We start from the raw sequence: 18,787 nt of genomic DNA on the forward strand, positions 1-18,787 counted from the left end.
GGGCAACAAGAGCGAAACTCCATCTCAAAAAAAAAAAAAAAAGTATCCTAACCTAGCTGTTCTACTTTATCCTCTCCCAACAAGGACCTTAATCAGATAGTATTACTCCCAGGTCCCAGAAAGAGAAAATATGACTGACAGTTGAGTCTTAGCCTGGGTTTCCTCCAAAAATGGAGACTGAGACAAGAACTTGAGTGCAGACGCCAGGTGCAGTGGCTGATGCCTGTAATCCCAGCACTTTGAAAGGTCTAGGGCGGTGATCTCTTGGGCCCAGGAGTTCGAGACCAGCCTGAGCAACATGGTGAAACCCCCAACTGTATGGGAAAAAAAATACAAAAACTAGCTGGGGATGGTGGCACATACCTGCAGTCCCAGCTACTTGGCAGGCTGAGGTGGGAGAATTGCTTGAACCCAGGAGTCCGAGGCTGGAGTGAGCTCTGACCATGCCTGTGAATAGCCACTGCACTCTGGCCTGGGCAACAGAGCAAAACTCCGACTCTATAATATGTAAATGTTTAAAGAGTGAAATACAAAAGCAAGTAAAACAAGGAAAGAGGAAAGGCCAGTTAAAGAGTATGTTATTATGTTAGTCATCATTGGGATAATTGGGGCTTAAGCCTACGATTCTGAGGACCTCAGAATTGTTAGTCAGGTGTGGTGGTGTGTGCCTGCAGTCCTAGCTACTTGGAAGGATTGCTTGAGTTCGGGAGCTTGAGACCAAGACATTGTCTCTTAAAAACAAAACAAAACAAAACAACAACAACCAACAACAACAACAAAAACTTGTCTATACTAAAAACAATCAGAGGTATTTATCCGTTGACTGCCCTTGACTCCCACTGACTCCCAGTATTTCATCGTTGCTCCCAGAAGGCTGTAACTGCCCTGGCTGTTCTGGGGGGCACCTGTGCGAATGCCTAGCATCCCACATGGCAGCATTGGAGACGTCTTGGCGCATAAAATGAAAGGTGTGTGGCTCGTCCTTGAGGTGAGATACTGTAAGGCCAAAGCAAATTAAAAGCCCACACAGAGTTCTGTTTCCAGTTCTGACTAATCTACGATCCTACTAGATGGATTATCTGACAGACAACAGCTATAACATCCTGGCTTGCTATGAATAGTAAGGAGTTCCCTGAAGGCACTAGAAGGGGAACAGAAGCAGGCCAATTAAAGGAGGGAAGCTGCACAAAGTGACCCCCCGTGTTCCTGTCCAGCTGGCAGTGTAAAATGGTCCCATGTGTGACGAACCAGGAAAATAAAACATGGGCTTAAGAGAAAAGAAAATCGCTGGGCACAATGGTTCACGCCTGTAATCCCAACTCTTTGGGAGGCTAAGGCGGGAGGATCACTTGAGTCCAGGATTTCAAGACCAGCCTGGGCAACACAGCAAGACCCCATCTCTACACATTTTTTTTTTTTTTAATTAGCCAGGTGTGATGGTGCATGCCTGTAGTCCCAGCTACTCAGCAGGCTGAGGTGGGAGAATCGCTTGAACCTGGGACGTTGAGGCTGCAGTAAGCTGAGATCACGCCACTGCACTTGAGTCTGAGTGACAGAGTGAGGCCCGGCCTCAGCAACAACAAAACAAAACAAAACAAAACAAAACAAAACAAAACAAAAAACAGAGAGAGAGAGAGAAAAGAAAATAAACTGAAAACAACTCCAAGGTAATCCAGATATTGAAACCAGAAGACAAGGGTTTTTAAATGGCTATTCTCAACATACTTTCAATACATTTTTTAAAATAGAAAATATCAACAGAGAAAGAAAAATCAAATGATTTAAAAATGAACTTGAAATTCTAGAAATGAAAGACACAATATCTAAAAAATTTTTAAATGTAACAGATGGACTTAGGAGCCAAATGAAAGTAACCAAGGAAAGAGTAAGTAAACTTGAAGATAGTGCTATAGAAATTATATAACATGAAGAAAAAGATAAATGTTTTTTAAAAAAGGAACACAGAGTCTAACAATCTGACTCTACCAGACTATTAGATAATATCATCATAATATATCTATCATATATGTAATTATAATATCAACATATATGTCTAACACATTTGTAATTGGAATCCCAAAGAGAAAATAAAGATAATTGAGCAGAAAAATAATTGAAAAAATAATGACTGAAATATTCCTAAATTTGATTTAAAACATGAATTTACAAAGCTGGGCATGGTGGCCCATGCCTACTACTCGGGTCCCAGCTACTCGGGAGGCTGAAGTGGGAGGATCTCTTGAGGCCAGGAATTCAAGGCTGCAGTGAGCTATGATCACGCCTGTGAGTATCCACTGCACTCCAGCTGGGACAACATAGTAAGATTCTGTCCCAAAAAAATAAATAAATGAAAACAGGCACTTACAGAGTCATAATTAATACACTACCCTTGCTCACTGTTACCACAGCTTTACCCATGGGGCAGAGATACGATAGTTAGTGCTCACCAGGTACCTATGAGCTTCCCTGGATTTCCCAGCTTCTGCTGAAGTTAGCTTTGGCTGACTATGTGGTCAGTTCTACTCAATGGACTATGAGCGGGAGTGATGGGTGCTACTTCTGGGTCAAGGCAGTTAATAGTCAATGTACTTCCTCCATCTCTCCTTACCCCACTGTGACAGCACTGTGTTCCATATGGTGTGGTTATAAGAAGGAAGAAATCCTCCTAACCTATACTGGAGTTTGCACTAGCAAAGAAACAAAATAAAACAAAAAAACTTTTTTTGTGAAAAGCCACTGAGACTTGGAGATGGGGGTTTTCTGTTGCAGCACCTGCCGTTAATTACATTACTATGCCCATTCAATTATAGGTCTATGTTGCTAATCTCTTTCATTAGAATGTGATCTATTTGAGGTCACTGGCAGGTGTTCATCTAATAACTCCAGCACCAGTCCCTGTAGAGCCTGGAACATGAAGTGTGCTTATTAAATGTGTGTTGAGTGAATTACAAGTGAATGAATCATTCCGCCTAATGTTTCAAGACCTCAAGTAAACACTTACTAGAAACCCAAAGAGTTCAAAAATTTCTAGAGCTGGAATTTGAACCCAGAATCTTCTAACTCCAAGCCAAGGGCTTTTTGCACATTATCATTGTGGATAAATGATGGGAACTGTGAATCACCTCCAATGTGTGGCAATTCAGCAGACAGGCAGCCTGTGTGTAGCTTTCTAGGACAATTATTCTGGAAAGTCATTTCTGGGAAAGGGCCCAAGAATCTACACACAGCAGAGGAGAAAGACTTCTTTAAACATTGACTGCTGCTGTTGATCTGGTCTTGAAACTCTGAAAGCAACGCAAGTCAGAATCCTCCTTGGGGACAGAAGAGCATCTGTCTCTTCAAAAATTTAGACATTCCTGTTAAACAATTTCTTGGGAATTAACAAAGAGGAAATTGAGCAGGGAAATTCTTAAAATCCCACAATTAGACTTGAAAAGTCAATGCGAGTTCAGGGTGGGGAAACATTTTGTGAGAGCTTATGTGAATGTCTGAATTGATGGAAAACTCAGGAATAATACAGCTAAATTGCTCTGCTATCATCAGTGAGAGGAGTCTACTGCATGCCAGGTACAGAACTATATATATATTATCCTTTCTTGCTCCTTGTAATAAAGTGGTAAGGTATGTAATTCTGTTCCCACTTGGCAGCTAAAGAAAATGGGTTCAGGTGAGGCATGGTGACTTACACCTGTAATCCCAGAGCTTTGGCAGGTGGAGGCAGGAGGATTGCTTGAGGCCAGGAGTTTAAGACCAGCCTGGGCAACATAGAAAGACCCTATCTCTATGAAATATTTTTTTCTAATTAGGGAAAAAAAGAAAATGGATTCAGAGTAGTTGTGAAACATGCTAAAGGTCATTCAACTAGAAAATGGTTGCTAGAGGATTCAGACTCAGGTGTCTTGGACTCCAGAGCCCATGCTCTAGGCTTTTAAATGTGGTCAATGCTGTGGCCAATGCAATTCTTTTACTTTGAAAGTCTGAGAAACCCATGAACTGGTTTAGACAATGGGACTTTATTGGTTCGCAGAATCCAAGAAGGACTGAATGACAATCCACTGGAAAGGCCATACTACCCTGAGCTTTTGGAAGAACTGCCACCAGATGCCTGAATGCTGTAGCAGCCCCTCATTCCCTATCTCTCTGCTCCTCTCATCTGCACATTACTCAACTCCTACCAGGAAAGAGTGTTTGATTTGCTTCCTTCCAGCTTCAGAACTCCCCAGGCAGACATTTAATTGGCCAGCTTTGGTCAGGTGCCTCCTCTATAGAAATCCATCTGGCTGGGGTGATGGGTCATCTAAGGACAAGTCCTCTTCCTGTTTTGTTTTGTTATTTTGTTTTTGAGACAGGGTCTCGTTCTGTCACCCCGGCTGGAGGTACAGTAGCACCAACACAGCTCTCAGCAGCCTCGACCTACTGGGCTCAAGCAATCCTCCTGCCTCAGCCTCCTAAGTAGCTGGGACCACAGGCACATGCCAACATTCCCAGCTAAAAAAAAAAAAAAAAAAATTGTACAGACAGGGTCTCACCGTGTTGCCCAAGCTGGCCTCCAACTCCTGGGCTCAAGCAACTCTCCTGCCTTAGCCTCCCAAAGTGCTGGGATTTCAGGCGTGAACCACCTTGTACGGCCTGGAACAGGATAAGTGTTTAAAAAGCCAAAATGATCAAAGGAACTAGAAACACTTAGCTTGAAAGAGAGGATACTCAGGGGGACATTCCTGTTATCTTCAAACATTTGAAGGACCAGCGTGAGGAAGACAGAGGATGTGCTCTGGGGTCACTATGGGACCAATAGCAAGAAGTTTCCAAGAGACAGGTTTCAGGTCCACATTCAACATCCACTGAGTGCTTCCCATGTGCGGGATATTATACCAAGTTCCTTCACATAGATAATCTCTCTTCATCCTCACAACAAATCTGTCATAAATTTCTTTTCTTTTCTTTTCTTTTTTTTTTTTTTTTGAGACGGAGTCTCGCTCTGTCAGCCAGGCTGGAGTGCAGTGGCGCTATCTCAGCTCACTGCAAGCTCCGCCTTCCAGGTTCACGCCATTCTCCCACCTCAGCCTCCTGAGTAGCTGGGACTACAGGTGCCCGCCACCACGCCCGGCTAATTTTTTTGTATTTTTAGTAGAGATGGGGTTTCACCATGTTAACCAGGATGGTCTCGATCCCCCAACCTCGTGATCCTCCCATCTTGGCCTCCCAAAGTGCTGGGATTACAGGTATGAGCCACCGCGCCTGACCATCTGTCATAAATTTCATTACCCCTATTTCACACGTGAGAAAAGAGACAAAGACAAATAAATTGCCCAAGTGGCAGGGATTTGATCCAGGTGTTCTGTCACTTTTCCCCTTACATCATTTTGCTTCTTCACATACAACTCTCTAACAATCATTTCGATTCAAAGAGAGTTGGTATTTTCCAGGAGCAAAGGGCTGCCCATGCCTAAAGGTGCCCCTGCAAAAGTCCAGTGGCATCTTCCCAGGACTTGATCAAGGTGTGTTGCAAAATGAGAGCAACGGTTGGTCTAGAAAACCCCTAAAATCCATTCCGACTTTCACTTAATAAATTCTTTCAGCTTTTACAAACTCTTTTTAAAACTCTGTTGGGTTGCGCACAGTGGCATACACCTATGATCCCAGCTACTTGGAAGGCTGGGGCAGGAGGATCACTTGAGCCCAAGAATTCAAGTCCAGCCTGGGCAACATTGCGAGACCCTGTTTCTAAAGACAAAACAAAACATCAGAAATTTCTCTGCTGGCTATCTTTCATATGAACATCTCCTACCCCTAAATCACTTTCTACCCTTTTGTATTCTGCTCTGAGCCTCGTAATGTAGGTCTGTATGGTTTGCATCATGATCTTCCTGCCAGCTGGCTTCAGCTGATTCTGTCTAGCGGGGATCCCCAGCAGATCAGAGAAGGGAGGCAAGTGACTCTATGAGGTCACCTTTGGTTGAGTGTTCCCCCAACCGAAGGTCATTGCTCCTCTCACTGTGGCCAGCTGTGTATCTCTTGTTCTGTCTAGGTTCTGTTAACTCCTTCTTTGTCTCTTCTCCTTAGCCTAGCAATGGTAACAGCTCTGTAGCTCCATACGAAAGACCCTGCAGCGTCCCTTGTGATTTCCCCACACTCCCACACCTTTGTAATTAATCCCCTTATCAACGAACCATCCTCAAACCGTTTTGATTTTCGTGTACCATCTGTTTCCTATTGAGGCCCCGACTGATAGAATAACTTTCTCCAGATTATAAATTCCTGTATCCTAATTACACTTTCCTACAAACTCAGTGTGGGACTTGCAGATATAGACTCAAGAAGAAAATTAACTTATAATCCCACCCCTAGAAATAGCTAACAATTGGGGACATTTCTTTCCAACAGTTTTCTATGCACATATTACATACTTGTTTACATTGTGTCTATCTCAACGTACCTACAATTTCCTTAACACGATAATGTCACGAGCATTTTCCCACGTCATTAAAAAGTCTTCACAAACATCAGTGTTTCAAAGTTGCATGCCATACTGTACCATGATTATTTTTCCACTTCCCTGTTTGCGTTACTTATATTTTTTACTATAAATATCACTGGGCCAGGCACAGTGGCTCACATCTGTAATCCCAACACTTTGGGAGGCCTAGGCGGGAGGATCACAAGGTAAGGAGTTCGAGACCAGCCTGACCAACGTGGTGAAACCCTGTCTCTACTAAAAATACAAAAATTAGCAGGGCGTGGTGGTGTGTGCCTGTTATCCCAGCTACTCAGGAGGCTGAGGCAGGAGAATGGCTTGAACCCAGGAGGCGGAGGTTGCAGTGAGCCGAGATCACACCACTGCACTCCAGTCTGGGTGACAGAGTGAGACTCCGTCTCAATAAATGAATAAATAAATAAACATCACTGGTATGATGATCTCCATTCATTCATAAGTCTTAGTCCAAACATTGGTTATTTCCTTAGGTCCCTCAAAATATTGATGCTCAAGTAATGCCCAGTATATTGAATACACTAGAGGGAGCTTGAGAGTTCCCTGAAACAATCGTTTTCTGTGCCCTGGCGAAGAATGAAAATAACCTGCCAGGACTGGCAGAGTATTAAAGGCATCTGAGGGTTTCCCTTTACCACTGGGAAAGCTATGCCTTATCTCACAATAAAACAATGTGGGCATTCTCTTCCCAGGCCCAGTTCCCTCGTGGGTCGGGAGAGAGCTTGGTTTGTCATTTCGGCTGACAACAAGTGTGGTCAGGAATCTTTAGATCTGTGGATGACCAAGAGGGTGACCGCAAAGGCCACATTCAGCTTATAAAGAAAATCAATCTGAGAGGGTTCTGAAAAAAGGCTCCACCCCAGCCTCAGGGAGCCGCAGTCCTGGGGTGAGTTCGGCAGGCCAGACCTTGCTGTAGAACTCGCTAGGCAAGTTCTAAGCAGCTGCTTGAGAGACTGTGGTGATTAATTGTCCCTAACCAAGGCTCAGGGTCACCAACAAATGAGTGGGTGGCAACCCATGTGATCTGGGCTGTGCTGAGGAGGAGGAGGTGGGGCAGGGACCTGAGCTCCTGAGTCTTTAGCTCCTCCTCTGTTTCCCCTTCCGCCCCTTTTGAGAGGGTTCTCACTGTAGAAGACTCTGACATGGGAATGCCTGCCAGAGCCCCAGCAGCCCATGGTAGCTGGATAAGTGCAGCTGAAAAGAGAGGGAAAAACCCCTCAGCAGGTGACCCGAGAACCCTCAAGGATGAAGATGGCACAAGCTGTTCCCCTTGGGATAAGCATTCTGCCTCTTCCCCCTGGATCTATCTTCCCAGGTATTGGCCCCTCCTGGCCCACTACCCACTATACTTGACTTGCTCATTTATGCAGGAGACAAATTAAGACCCTCTTTCCTCAAAGCCATAATTACAGGAATAACTTAGACTATATGCAGAGTACTCTCATGACCTCGGAAGTCAATGAGGTTTCACAGTTAACAAAGTTGGTAAGCTTTGGAAATACCGGGTCTCGGCAGGCTCAAGGTCCATACTTTCAAATACTAAAAGCAACTCAGATAGGGTTACTGTAAGACCTGTAAGAGTTGCCCTTCAAACCCATGCGCAATCTTAGTTGTGCAAAAAAAATTACTTGGGGAATTTTTTAGAGTCCTCATGCCTGGGGCAATCGCAACAAAATCTCTGGGGATGGGACCCAGACTTTAGTGCCTCTTAAAACTCTCCAGGTGATTTCAACGTGAGTCAAGATTGAGAACCACTGGTCTTAAAAGGATAATGAAAGAAGGCCAAGACTTTTAATACTTCAACAGGCACATACATTTTATTTATTTATTTATTTTTATTTTATTTTATTATTTATTATTTATTTATTTACTTATTTAATTGTTTTGACATGGAGTCTTGCTCTTTCGCAGGCTGGAGTGCAGTGATGTTATCTCGGCTCACTACAAGCTCCGCCTCCTGGGTTCATGCCATTCTCCTGCCTCAGCCTCCCAAGTAGCTGGGACTACAGGTGCCCGCCACCACGCCCGGCTAATTTTTTGTATTTTTAGTAGAGACGGGGTTTCACCGTGTTAGCCAGGATGGTCTCGATCGCCTGACCTCATGATCCGCTCGCTTTGGCCTCCCAAAGTGCTGGGATTACAGGTGTGAGCCACTGTGCCTGGCCTAATTTATTTTTGAGACAGATTCCTGCTCTGTCGCCCAGGCTGGAGTGCAGTGGCACAATCCTGGCTCACTGCAGCCTATGCCTTCCAGGTTCAAGTGATTTCTTGTGTCTCGGCCTGCCCAGTAGCTGGGATCACAGGCATGCACCACCACAGCCGGCTAATTTTTGTATTTTTAATAAAGATGAATTTTTGCCATGTTGGCCAGGCTGGTTTCAAACTCCCGACCTCAAGTGATCCACCCACCTCAGCCTTCCAAAGTGTTGGGATTACAGGCATGAGCCACCGCATCCAGTCTCAATAGGCAGATAAATGTAATGGCCATATTTCCAATCTGTACTTAGATGTTCTCTTTCTTTGATTCTTGCTTTAAGATGCATTCTGGCCTTCATTTACAAAGCCAATTAGAGATCTATAAATAAGTTATAATTTTAGTAGTTAAATTTAACAAGAAAAAAATCTTGTGTCACTTGTACTCTGTGAGTTACCCTTGCCTGAGGAAAGTGTCATTGGTTGGCAAACCCAAGGCCACCTTTTTTCACTGAGCAGGCAGAATGACTTGGCAGAATGAGAGGAAAAGTCAGAGTTCATCAAAGCGAAAGCTTAAAGTGAGCAGGTGGAGAAGTTTGGGACAATGAGATATGCATCTAAGGAGCTGGGTGCAGTGGCTCACACCTGTAATCCCAGCACTTTAGGAAGCCGAGGCAGGCTGATCACTTGAGGTCAGGAGTTCGAGGTCAGCCTGGCCAACATGGCAAAACCCCATCTCTACTAAAAATACAAAAATTAGCCAGGTGTAGTGGTGGGCACCTGTAATCCCAGCTACTTGGGAGGCTGAGGCACAAGAATCCCTTGAACCTGGGAGGCAGAGGCTGCAGTGAGCCAAGACCAGGCCACTGCACTCCAACCTAGGAAACAGAGTGAGACTTGAGGGGAGAATCTTGGAAGTTTTTTTTTCTTTCTTTCTTTTTTTTTTAAGAGACAGTGTCTCACTAGGTTGCCTAGGCTGGTTCTGAAACTCTTAGGCTCAAGCTATCCTCACATGTCAACCTCCCAAAGTGCTGGGATTACAGACAAGAATCTTGCATTTTAAGTGCAGGAGTATGGCCTGCTGGGGCTAGAGGGTGGCAATCAGTCAGGAGCTTACCTGGGTATCCAACTGACATTCAGAAGCCCCTTGTCAGGAGCTTACCTGGGTATCCAACTAACATTCAGAAGCCCCTTGGACTGGACTTTGGTTTGTGTTGTAGTCAGGAAAGATAAGATTCATAAAATCCTGAAGACTCAGCCCTCTAATTTCTGCATTCTCTTTTCTTTTCAGCCTCAGCCACCCTCCTCTATGGTTTTTCATGGAGTAATGAGGAATATAGAAAGAGCAGGGATCTTAGAATCAGACAGGTGTGAGTTCACAGCAGAGCTCTGTCACTGACTGGCTATGTGATGGTCATGAGACGTTTAGCATCTGAGCATGCTGTTTCACATCCATGAACTCAGCAAGTGACCTGAGAATGTGTAGTACTGGTGTTTCAGCCTTCCATCACCCATGGATTAACATGGCACCAGCTGTTCTCCTTGGATTAAGGACTTTGCCTCTTCTCCTTGGGTTCATTGTCCCAAGCATTGACCTCTCCCGGCAACACTGTTTGATTAGCTCATTTGTGCAGGAAATGAAGTCAGTAAAACCTTTAGGCTCAGGCAAGAAGGGCCCTGCTGTCATCAACCCTCATCAACCCATCAGCTATAAAGCCCTATTCCGGTGTTCTTTTGCCTATACTCACCCTGCTGGGCAGGGGTTTTATGGGGCCAAAGGGACCTGACTCTTAGAACAATTGCTTCCCATACTTGCTTCCCTTTCTTCATTTTTTTTTTTTTTTTTTGATGGAGTTTTGCTCTTGTTGCCCAGGCTGGAGTGCAATGGCACGATTTTGGCTCACTGCAACCTCCACCTCCCAGGTTCAAGCAATTCTTCTGCCTAAGCCTCCTGAGTAGCTGGGATTACAGGTGCCTGCCACCACGTTCGGCTAATTTTTTGTATTTTTAGTAGAGATGGGGTTTCACCATGTTGGCCAGGCTGGTCTTGAATTCCTGACCTCATGTGATCCACCCACTTTGGCCTCCCAAAGTGCTGGGATTACAGTCGTGAGCCACTGCATCTCGCCCAATTGCTCCCCTTTCTAGACCACATTGCAAGAGCCAGGACCCTGAAATTGCCTGTCCAAATGAGGCTGAGCCCACTTCTGGGTTCTCTGAAGGTTACTCCCCAGATCTTTCCCCTTGAGGTTGGACTACACAGCCCCTCCTAGGCCCCAAAGGAGATCAAGGGCAGTTGATGTGAAGGGGGTGATCAGAATGGAGGTGGACAGAGCTGGGGCATCCTACTTCTATATGGATGTGTCCTCATAGTGGTTCAAGACAGAGTCAGGGTTGAGAAAAGAAGTGGGCAGCTCTCCCTGCCCAGCTACAGTTCAGCACAGAACACTGATGAGCCTAAGAATTCTAAATGTGAACTTGGCCTTTCACGTCATTAAGAAGATATGTGTTAAGTTAGGAGGTTAGCGCATATTTCAGTTAATAGTTTATTAGCATAATTTTTAACTTTGAAAAATTGAGGTATATGGTATGTGGACCTCACCCTGGCCCCACAGATGTTACAGGCAGGCCTGGGGAAAACAATACAAGCATTTAGGTTGTTGTGAGAATTTAAAAAAATAAAAGTATGAATGCAGAGTATGCAGAGAAGATGCTCAGTAAGAATTATTCTCCTTTCTTTCTGGCTTGCCAATGTCTCTCTTTAAAAATGCAGTTGCAAAAGAGAATTCTTCTCTAGGTAGGGCCATCACCTTCCTCCTTTTTTTCTAGGGTACAGCTTCATGCTGTGTTAACACTGGGGCTGGCTAACATGCCTTCAGGCCTTCCCACTAAGAGGCTGATTCAAGTTTGACAGCTAAGTCAGGAACATTTAGTTAACTGCGGCCAAAAAGTTTAAAAATGGCTCTTATGCCAACCAGGAAGGCCTCTGCCCCGTGTGAAGTACCTCTCCAGTGAGGCAGCCTTAGGGTAGGCAGGGCTTCAGGAACCCCAGGCCTTCTGGCAAGACCCATGAAAAGAGATTTCTGGGTGTGGGAAGCAGGGAGACTTAGCAGCTACTTTGGGGGCTCTGAGAGCTGTCTGCAGAAGCACATTGTCCTGAACTCAGCAAATGCACCTAGAAAACTAGCCATGCTTCTTCAAGGGCCAAGGAAAGGGTTGTTGGCGTGGGACTGATCATGGGATCAAAAACTCAACAGTTAGGAGAAACCGGACTTCTCTGATAAGTTGAAACTAGCAGCTGGGCGCGGTGGCTCACACCTGTAATCCAAGCACTTTGGGAGGCAGAGGTAGGCGGATCATTTGAGATCAGGAATTCGAAAACAGCCTGACCAACATAGTGAAATCCCATCTCCAGTAAAAATACAAAATTAGCCAGGTATGGTGGCACATGCCTGTAATCCCAGCTACTTGGGAGACTGAGGCAGGAGAATCGCTTGAACCTGGGAGGCAGAGTTTGCAGTGAGCCAAGATCGCGCCACCACGCTCCAGCCCAGGCAACGGAGTGAGACTCCATCTCAAAACAAACAAACAAACAAAAACCTAGCAGAACTGGTTCACTGTGCTAAGTGTCTCAAATTTGGTGTTCTGTATCTACTTTTTACTTTGAAAATATCCATTTATTTATTTATTATTATTTTTATTTATTTATTTTTTGAGATGGAGTCTCACTCTATCACCCAGGCTGGAGTGCAGTGGCACCATCTCGGCTCACTGCAACCTCCGCCTCCTGGGTTCAAGCGATTCTCCTTCCTCAGCCTCCCGAGTAGCTGGAATTACAGGTGTGTGCCACCACACCCAGCTAATTTTTGTATTTTTAGTAGAGATAGGGTTTCACTATATCAGCCAGGGTGGTCTCGAACTCCTGACCTCAGGAGATCCACCCACCTCAGCTTCCCAAAGTGCTGGAATTACAGGCATGAGCCACCGCACCTGGTCGAAAATATCCATTTAATTTCTGCTTTCTAAATAGCAAGTAGGAGTATGCTAAGCCATTAGATATTGGGGCCCAGGGAAAGGAAGACACGGCAGTTTAGGTGGAGGAAACAGTATATGTAAACAAAGCTGCAGGTGGAAGAGGTAGGGTATCAAAAGACACTGAAGCATGGTCGGGCGCAGTGGCTCACGCCTGTAATCCCAACTCCTCAGGAGGCTGAGACAGGAGAATTGCTTGAACCCAGGAGGCGGAGGTTCCAGTGAGCCGAGATGGTGCCACGGCACTCCAACCTGGGTGACAGAGCGAGACTCCGTCTCAAAAAAAAAGACAGTAAAGCATGGACCACAAAGTGTGTGGAGGATGGAAAGGGAGGAGGATGGGAAGGTGATCCGGCCTTATTGAAATGGCCTTGAAGCATTCTGATGTTGCTTCTTGGATCATAGAGAAATATGTGCTCAAGACTCTATGATTTCCTCCTCATTAGAAAAAGGCTTCTATAAATTTTGAGAAATTAAAAAATTTTGGTTTCTAAGTGTCAAGGAACATTTAACCCATATAAACATTGGACCTCTTGTGGCTAAATTTCAAATTAATCTATTTATCTCTCATCTATCTATGTTTTTAAATCACCAGAAATAGAAACGTATTTCATATATTTAAATCAAAGACAAATTTACTTGATAATTTAGGTATCCCACTTAGCCCTAAAAAACAGATCCCCTGAAAAAAATCACTACGAAAAAAATATTCTGGCCAAGAGGGGTGGCTCACTAGCTGTAATCCCAAGACTTTAGAAGATCTAGGTAGGAGGATCACTTGAGCCCAGGGGTTTAACACTGGCCTGGAAAACACAGACAGACCCTGTCTCTACAAAAAAATTTTAAAAATTAGCCAAGCATGATGGCACATGCCTATAATCCCAGCTACTTGGGAGACTGAAGTGGGAGGATCACCAGAGACCAGGAGGTTGAGGCTGCAGTGAGCTCAGATCGCATTACTGCATTTCAGCCTGGGCGACAAAGGAAGACTGTCAAAAAAAGAAAAAAAAAAATTCCTGAAGCCCTCCCTCAAGACCTGAAAAACAAATGTTACAAATATTTTCAACTTATTCAAATGCTAAAGAAGGCTGTCACTCTCAGAAACAAGATCTATTCAGTTATGCATCTACTCATCTAGGGTAGCATTGGCCCTAAAGATCAATAAATGTATACTTACATTGAGTATACATTTGTACTCTTTTGTTTCAATTTGTACTCTTTACCAGATTTTGTCTGAAGGGCCTAGTGGTTAGGGATGCAGTAAATTCACCTCCACACCCGTCTTCTCCTCCCCACAACATACAAACTTTATGTTAACTCCTTCTTGCCTCTCACGTTAAACCCAGGTTGGCTAACTTTGATGATGAAACACTAGTCCTTTATACTTAAGGTTGGTATAAATGCAACATTGTTTATTTGCCAAATCCCAGAGAGGCAAAGACCTAATTAATCTATTAAGGCTTCTCCTGGAAAAAAGTCAAACCTTTCAGATGGGAAACCTAGGTGGCTATCATCAGGATGTTTTGCAACAGGGCTGGCTGGATTGCTCCAGACAGTTCAGACGGCCTCTGCTCATGGAAGCTGTGGGTAGCAGGCGGGGAATGCAAATGAGGGGGCAACCCCGTTTGGGGATGTTCAGCTGGAAAGAGGTCCACAGCATCCTCCAGGCCAACGGTCATTGCCCTCTGCAGTGGAACGACTGTCCTGTTCCTGTGCCTCCAGAACTGGGATCAGAATAAGGGAAGGTGCAGATCCAATGGGGCCTCAGGAACCCCCAGGGCATGTCCTTGGAATCTTCCAAACAGCAAACTTGAGAGTGGGGGCTCAGCTTTACTGAGTGAAGCCCTCCTCTGAGGCTTTTGTTGACGGGCATGGCCTGGGCTCATGTGATCCTCCTACCTAGATCTTCTAAAGTCTTGGGATTACAGCTAGTGAGCCACCCCTCTTGGCCAGAATATTTTTTTTTCGTAGTGATTTTTTTCACATTCATTCTGTACCAACATCACTCTTGGTACAGAATGAATGTGATCTCCTCAGAAAAGCTCCCAGGGAAGCCACTGTATTGCATGGTACTACTAGTTGGCCTAATGAGAGTAAGCAGAGGGAGGGAAGGTTGGTTGGTTTATGTTTAAGCTGCCCCCTTTTATATTTTCCCCAAACCTTAATGACATTGAAATCCTGGAATGATTTCCCATTTCAAGACTTCTCTCCGGCCGGGTGTGGTGGCTTATGCCTGTAATCCCAGTAATTTGGGAGGCTGAGGCAGGAAGATTGCTTGAAGCCAGGAGTCTGAGACCAACTTGGGCAACAAATTAAGACCATATCTCTACAAAATATTTTAAAAATTAGCCAGGTGTTGTGGTGTGCATTTGTGGTCCCCACTGCTTGGGAGGCTGAGGCAGGAGGATCATTTGAGCCCAGGAGTTCGAGGCTTCAGTGAGCTATGATGGTGCCACTGCACTCCAGTCTGGGCAACAGAGTGAGAGCTTCATCTCTAACAAAAGAAAACAGAGAAAAAGGCTTCTCTCCCTTTAGGAGCATAGAAGCAGACAGCCAGCTCATTGACATGAAGACTATGGCTGCATTGATAGAAAGAACCAAAAAGGGGGAACCAATGAACCCCCCCTCCCCCACACAGGGAGAGAAAACCGTGAGAGTTCTCCACTGAAAAGTCTAGAGCCATGCAGCCCTCCTCAGAGGATTTTTGTTACATGGTTTTTGTGTCACTAGATATCCAAACTGCCTGGGTGTGGTTGCTCATGCCTGTAATTCCAGCACTTTGGGAGGCCAAGGTGGGAGAATCGCTTGAGACCAGGAGTTCAAGACCAGCCTGGGCAACAAAGCAAGATCCCAACACTCTTAAAAAACAAAAAATGTCCAAGCACAAATACTAAACTCTCAAGAGATTTCCAAACTGGCTTTGTGACATCGGTACCCACAGGGTGGGCACAGCATGACCGACATTTAGCAGATGGGGAGCAGGGAGGGAACACAGGGACAGAGCTCTGTCCCACAGAACTCTCTGCACTGATGGAAATGGTTTTCCTCTGCACTGTCTAAAACGGTAGCCGCTAGACACATGTGGCTCTGAAACACTTGAACGTTGCTAGGGAAACTGAGGAAGCGAATTTTCAAATTTTGTTTCATTAAATTTAAATAGCCACAGGTGGCTAGTGGCTGTCATATTAGATAGCACAGCAAGATGTTCGCTGGCCTTGAGATGCTGAGGGAAAGAGGGCATCTTTACCTCTGCCTGGGTTCCTCTTTTATCTTGCATCCCTGGACATTCAGGCTTCTTGTTCATCAGTCTGGCAGCTCTAATACTGAGGCCTCTCCTCAGTTAACCCTACTGCACTGGCCAAACTTCAGCAAGAGGAAACATTACACGATCCGCTTTGAAAAGACTGTGCCTGGCCCAGCGCGGTGGCTCACACCTGTAATCCCAGCACTTTGGGAGGCCGAGGTGGGTAGATCACCTGAGGTCAGGAGTTTGAGTCCAGCCTGGCCAACTTAATGAAACCCCATCTCTACTAAAAATACAAAAAATTAGCTGGGCATGGTGGTGGGCGCCTGTAATCCCAGCTACTCAGGAGGCTGAGGCAGGAGAATTGCTTGAATCTGGGAGGCAAAGGTTTCAGTGAGCCAAAATCGTGCCATTGCACTCCAGCCTGGGCAACTCTGTCTCAAGGAAAAAAATAATAAGAAAAAAAGACTGTGCATGGCTGAGGATGAGGTTGGCAAGGATCTCTGAAGCTGAGCATGATATTCCAAAGTGCTAATTTGCTGACATAATTTGGGAAAGTGCTACTTAAAACCCTGACCCGAGTGAAGGCAATATTTCTGAAATTTGTGGGCGGCCATGCTACTGGAGGTTATATTTGCTAATTGTCTCAGTGGCTGTTTATTACATGGCTATGCAGTATTTATTCCTCTCGATTAGAATACTTGGTCCAGTAAGGCAGGCTGGTTCACCTAGATTTTCTACTGTGACCTAAGTTAAAGAGTCAGTTGGATTTCTCATCAACTGGAAATGTGGGATGACGTAATCTGCTTTTCCCCCCCAAAGAGCTACACAATGATTTTCTGATTGCCTTTGCAACCAGAGCAAATTGTCTCTTCCATTGACCCTGCTGAGAAGACAGAGGCAGAGAGGCATAGGGGACTGTTTTGTACGAGCCTGCTCAACCATCTACAGTGGGTGGGATCAGGGCTGGGCACTGACCACAAGGCAAGCTGATTTCATAGGCTGGCCGGTGACCTGTCACTTGGCACATAAGAATATCTTCCAATCAGATTCTCCCTTTCTGGACTCTAAACTGGGAGCAGAGAGAATCTGACACTGGAAATGGCAGGTAGGGAATGGGAAGAGAGAAGCCAAATGTAGCCCTTTAGGTAGAGAGTCAAAGCCTGATTTTGCACGAATGGGATACCAACCTTGGACTCTGTGTTTTTAAAATTCCTCAGGGAATTCAAACGCATGAATACCCGCTTATTAATATTTCCCAGTGTACTTAGTCACCTCCAACAGGACATTTCTACCTCATCTCATGCCTCTTATGTGAAACTTTAGCAAAAGAAACATCCAGTATTTTACTATTGTCAGTGGTACTTCAGTGTAAGCTTTCTGTTCAATATTTTCTTAGGATAGACTGCTAGCAGTGGGATTACTATGTCAAAGAGATAATTATCTTTGAGGTTCTTGCTACATACTCCCTTCCGATAGCTTGCATAAATTTACACTGTCATTGTAACCACTGAAACAGACTATGTCAGTTTTACCACAACCTTTCCAGCACTAGGAATACCATTTTGCATTTCCCTCCCAACTCCCCATATTTTTTTTTAGTAAATGTCAGAAAGTGCCCCAAATGTGTTTTAATTTTCATTAACTTTGATTATTAGTGAAGATGAACCATTTCCCATTGGCGTTTACTATCCATGTCTTCTCTTTTCCCTGAGTTTCCCCAAAATAATATCTTTTAGATAGCCCCTTTTTCTGCTATTAAGTCTTTTATTTCCAATATTTTCAGAAATACCACAGAGGTTTCAACATCTCTAGTGACAGCATCCTAAAACCCCACCAGTCAGAAACGCAGCCCTTTTCCATTTTAGCAAATGCCTGACTGTGGTGTTTCCCATGGGTGTTTTATACACAATGACTGACACACGTGCTTATCAAATATTCACGTCACTCTGGTTACGTGGCCTCAGTGTTCAGTGTTCATATAAAGAAGAGACAACTGGATGAAACAAAATTAAACCGATTTCTTTACTGCAAGACTGATCAGAGGCTTCAATGTTCCTTTAACAAATTCTCAGTGAAGCCTTAAGAGGAGAATGTTTGAGGCATCTTTCTGGAATCTATTCTGCTTGCCAAAGGAGTCTCATAGGCTGAAGCATGCTGAAGAAATGGTGTCGTGAAGAAGGTACTTTGAGAATTCCTGCTGTGGCATTACGGTCACCAGCACACTAAATTCAGTGTGTGGCCTATAGCAAGAAAAAACAGAGCATCCAGTTACTCCACTGCAGAAACCCACACACGGTGTCAAAATGCAAACGCGTCTTAAGAAGTACTTTAAATAATACATTTGAAAAGTCAATAAGGATGTTGGAATGGTATTGTTTATGGACTGAAAGGGAAAGCTACAACATAGCAAGTGGAAAGCATCTCGTTTTTTGTTTAAAAAAAATGTATCTGTTGTGCTCCCCAACTCCCCCATACTATTAGAATGTAAAGTTCCAAGGTCAGGAATGTGAAATCATACAGACTATTCTAAATTTTCTTAAAAACTTAGGATGTGTTTATATTGGTAGACTATTGCATTTGTTTATTGCACTGTCATGTTTTGTTTTATATTTTATTTAAAAATATTACACTTTTTTTCTTTACCTAAAGAATGCTGTTTATCTAATATAAAGTTATGTCTGTGTGTATGCACGTGTATGGAAATAGAAAAAAAATGTCTGAAGAGATGTATATCAAAATGATATCTGGTTTTCTTTAAACAATGGGATAGTGTTATTTCTTGTTTTTTGTTTGTTAATTTTTAAATTTTTATATTTTAGAGACAT

Source organism: Piliocolobus tephrosceles, chromosome 14 (assembly GCF_002776525.5).
Source record: "Piliocolobus tephrosceles isolate RC106 chromosome 14, ASM277652v3, whole genome shotgun sequence".
In the NCBI taxonomy this organism is placed as follows: domain Eukaryota; kingdom Metazoa; phylum Chordata; class Mammalia; order Primates; family Cercopithecidae; genus Piliocolobus; species Piliocolobus tephrosceles.